We start from the raw sequence: 4948 nt of genomic DNA on the forward strand, positions 1-4948 counted from the left end.
TTTGTAAAGTTTTAATTTATGTTGTTATTTAATCCAAAAAAATTTTTTTTTAAATCAAATGATTTTTAAAAATAAAAATCAATAAAGAAATTACTATGATACTATTGAACTGTAAACCCATTTATAAGGCCAGTAATTGTCCAGCAAGTGTTGCATTGTCACTGTATCATTTACAGCTTCTTCTGCTTTTTCTTTTTGTAAAGAAAAAACAAACACTTAAATATATAAATATTTAATACAAATACACATACAGTACAGCATATTTCACATTATAAAGTGGCAGTGTAACTTGGTAAGGGGCAAATTTACTATACAAATATGAAATGTGATACAAAACCTATAGCAGAATGTCAGTTTAATGCACTTCAGGTGATAAGGCCTCCAGACCGGAGAATTTCTAGAGTTTTGTATTGTCTCAGGTCCAAAATGATGTGCTGTAAAAATGATTTTGGTGCTGTAATACTGTATGTGTATCAGGACATCCTCGCTGTGATGAATGCTGTCATGAATGCTGGTGTTTCAGGGCTTGTGTCTGGTCCCTCACGGTGGAAGAAGATGGAGAAGCAGAGCAGCCAGCAGGATCAGGAGTGTGTTAGGGACATTCCCATCAGCACCGGCTGGCTCTGGAAAACAAACACAACTTGCATTAATTCCTGCATCTCTGTGCAACATTATCAACATGAACTCTCGCCTCTTTATTGCTACAGTAATTTGATCAAAGTATGACATTTACACAAGGTAAAGTTTAATTGCAATATTGCTTACATCTCATTATTCTCGCATGTAAACATAAACGTATTATGGTGTATATCTGCAGAATCAAGCCTCATGTTTACTTACTGCTCCTGTCTGATATGGCCTCTGGATCACAGCTGGTGGACACTGGAACGTGTGTGTGTGTGTGTGTGTGTGTGTGTGTGTGTGTGTGTGTGTGTGTGTGTGTGTGTGTGTGTGTGTGTGTGTGTGTGTGTGTGTGTGTGTGTGTGTGTGTGTGTGTGTGTGTGTGTGTGTGTGTGTGAGAGAGTGAGAGTTGTGAGTTGAGAGTGAGAGTGAGTGAGAGAGAGCAAGAGAGAGAGAGAGAGAAAGAAAGAAAGAAAGAAAGAAAGGTAAGCGCTTGTTTAGTATATAGGCTATAGATTTAGACTTTATTTTTAACCCTCTGGTCCTCTTCGGTCAAAAATGACTGAAATTTTACATTTTGAAATTGTACTTTTTTTCCTTCACCAGAATGGGCCACTTTATATAGAGTTATATATGAACCTAGTGGTATATCAGTATCATAAAATACCATCAAAAAATAATCAGAAAATATTATTAAACAATGATTTCAAGGTCTCTTTAGACTGTCGAGTGTGACCCGTAAACGAAGAGGACCAGATACAGGTGCTTAAAGGATAGATTAGATGATTAGTGATCTTACCAGGCTTTAAATCCGTTCGCATGTACAGTGTCTCTGGCACTAACTCTTTATCATCACTATATATCCATAACATGACCTGTGTGCCCCACTTTGAACAATCTGGCACGACCACAGCACAGCGTCCGTCTCCTTTAAATAAACCGGAGACGTTATGTATTTCATCATGAACCGGTTCTGAAAGACGCTCTGCATACACACGAACGCTCTGATGTTTCTTCAGCTCAGATGCGGCGTCTTCACAGGACAGAGAACACCGGACACACAGCTTCTGTAGAGGAGCACAGCCTGAGGATATGAACGAGGGAATATTGATACATGTTCTCATTTCAGAATGACAAACACTGCAGAAATTAAACACTCACTTGCACAGTAAACGATGCATGGCAGCAACATGTAAATCCTTTTGTGCCTGAGGAGAACAGAAAAGAGCTGATTATTATGATCTGTACTATATGGACACTTTAAGTAAAGAGATCATTTCCCATAAAAGGTGCAAAACCACAACTCCAAACGGATGCACCCAAAAAAATAACTCATTAGACAAACTCAATTTAATTGAGGGCAGGTTTTCCTTCCAATAAATATGTGCACTGTAAAAAAAATTCCCATTAAATTTACGGTAAAAAAACGGCAGCTGTGGTTGCCAGAACTTTACTAAAAAAAAATACGGGAGTAACGTTTTAGGTTTTACAGGACAGCAATATATAATAATTTAAAGGTTTATAATGTTATAATTACGGTTAAAAAAAATATTTTACAAAATATTGTAAAATATTTTTTATAGACACGCGATCCGAATCATGAATCGACTCACTGACTCATAACGCTTCGAAGCTTCATGATGCATTGTTTTGAAATCGGTCCAAATTGAGCCATGTGTTTATTAAGGTCTTCAATAAAACAAGATGAGAACTTAATTATTCAATTAAAAATATTCGCTTTTTTACTCTTTCATCAAACCGCAGTTTTTGCAAGTTTTATCGCATAAAATTGCATAAATATCCGCATTTTCCATTGCATTTTTAAAGAAAACGTGCCGCATAATCAAGGATTTTACCCGCAACAATCACAAAAAAAGCCGCATTTTTCTGGAAGGACTGGTTTATGCAGGAATATGTGGATTTACTATTTGCACATTTTATATATTTATGTACATTGTAAAAAAATTAAAATTAAAAAAGTTACCTGGTTGCCTTAACATTTTGAGTTAATTGAAATTAAAAACTTGAGTTAATACAATGAACATTTGAGAATCGACATCACCCTTTATTCAAATATTATTAAAATATTTGTAAGCATATTGTGTGTTTTATTTGTAATAATGCAGAGAAACATGCCAAATTGTGCTATTTATTTTCATGATTTATCACAACATTTTTTATTTATTTATGTGGTTCAGATACAATAATACTTTGAGTTTCTATTTATTAAACCAATTTCCTTCATTGTATTAACTCAAATTTTTAATTTCAATGAAATAAAAATGAAGGCAATCAGGTTACTTATTTTTTTAAGTTAAACCAACTATATGTTTTTTACAGTGTACAAGTTCATTTCAACTCTATATTACAATTTACATTCAACTGACTTACAATTTTGAGTTGAATCTTGTATAACTTAAATTAAAAAGTTGAAATTGCTTAACTTATTTTGATTTTGACTTAAATTAACTTAAAAACATATGTTGTCAGAACTTATTGATCCTATTATTTTTTACAGTGTAGAATTTTGTGGATTTATTTGTTTATTTATTGTTTTTGCAGGTTTTGTCCTCCATAAATATGTGGATTTATGTATTTATTTATATATAATTATTGATGTGGATTGATGTATTTGTTTGGTTTTGTCCTCTATAACCTCTGGCTCAATGTTTTGTTTTTAGTTTGTTTATTTTTCTGCCTCTCTGTCTACGGTTTATGATTATATGTTCGTTGAGTTGTAACTGTGTATTTGCGTTTACTAATGTTTAAGCTATTTTGGGTTTTGACATTTCTAAACAGAAATAAGCTTACTAACAACATAAGAGCCAACAGAACACACTTTTTTCTGAAAAACTAAACTGTATTATTAATATTTTAATTATTTTGGTTAAGTTTTATACTCATAAGACAAGAATTACTCAAAAGAGACCCTCATATAATAATACTGATCTCACAATATACATTGAAACCCTTTCAAACACGAGATAACAAAACAACAATTTTAAAACTTTTCAAATTCATGTAACTGCCCTAATATTATACTTGATTTCAGTATTTGTTATTTATTTTTTACATGCATGTTCATTCTATATTTTAGTTGCTGTTATTCTGTTCTACACACTCTGAACTGAACCACACTGTCTTATATTTGTTTTGTACTTGACTGTAATATAACTAAATAAATAAATCACACAGCCAGACTGTGGCCTATAGTGAACACACACTCAGGGGTTGACACATTATTCATTGAGTAATGTAAACACACACTTACTGGTTAACACGTGACGTCATGTTTGGTCACAGGAATGCGGAAGTCCTCTGACACACTGGCTTGTAATTCAGCGAAACTGCTGAAAATAGCCGGAGTTCTGTATGAAGGAAACCCGAAACCAGAACGCCAGAAAATTCGATCTCTGATATCAAGATATAGTAACTTTACTGGCCTCAATCCCTCAACATGTGCACGGATGAAGAGCTTCCCGGCGTGATCGCGGATGTGTTGTTCAGCGGTACAGACGTCACGGGTCACGCGGCGAGCGCGTCAAACAATGGGTGTGCTCGACATCAGGGGCCCGTTTCAGAAAGGAGGTGAAGTGAAAACTCTGAGTAGGTTAACCCTGAAATAAGGGAAACTCTGGGTTTTCTGTTTCAGAATGGGAGGTATGTCAAACCCGAGAAAGCAGGGTAAACCAAGCCCGTTTCTGAAAGAGAGGTAACTTATACTCAGAGTCAGTTACCAGGGTAACTTACTCTGTGAACCTAACCTGGTCAGGAGCAGGTTTTCTTTGGTAAACCCAGAGTTTGTTTCGTTCTCCTCCCCCTTTTTAAAGCACCAGCAGTGTTTAAATGCTTTATTCATTCATTCAAACGCCACAAATGCTTTTCTTACTGAGTATGTTGGTCGTATTTCAAGTATAAATATAAAAAAAATTATGAATTTAATCTAAATCTAAAGTAAACGAAGTTTACTTAAAACAAATTAAATGATCTGCCACTTGACAAAAATGCAAAGTAAGAAAAGCATTCTTTGCAGGAACATTCATTGCTCATATTTTCATCATGAGGACACTGTCAAAGTGACAAAAATGGCATGTCCTTTTATACAGGATCCTGACGTTCACTTGATAATCCTCTAGAAGTATCCTAATAATTAGAGTTTCCTTTAGGATTTCCAGTGGTTGGACGCATTGACACTCATATTCCCATCATCACACTTTCTGAAAACGGATTATTGTATGGAATGGAAGGATGCTGCCAGATGGTAGTACGAGATATATGCCATAACCGCCACCACAGCTGTTAAATACATTTATTTACATTTTTTTAT

The 4948-nt window shown here is 34.7% G+C and overlaps 1 long non-coding RNA gene across 1 annotated transcript; it reads right to left on the bottom strand.

Annotated features, from left to right (window-relative positions):
* Positions 1 to 219: 219 nt before the first annotated feature.
* Positions 220 to 4150, bottom strand: LOC307134030. Its single transcript, XR_013817511.1, has 5 exons — positions 3893 to 4150; positions 1783 to 1829; positions 1421 to 1705; positions 841 to 882; positions 220 to 623 (listed from the first exon to the last, which is right to left on the bottom strand). It is a non-coding gene; the product is annotated as an uncharacterized lncRNA (long non-coding RNA).
* Positions 4151 to 4948: the final 798 nt, after the last annotated feature.

Source organism: Gobio gobio (assembly GCF_949357685.1).
Source record: "Gobio gobio genome assembly, chromosome: 11".
Taxonomy (NCBI): domain Eukaryota; kingdom Metazoa; phylum Chordata; class Actinopteri; order Cypriniformes; family Gobionidae; genus Gobio; species Gobio gobio.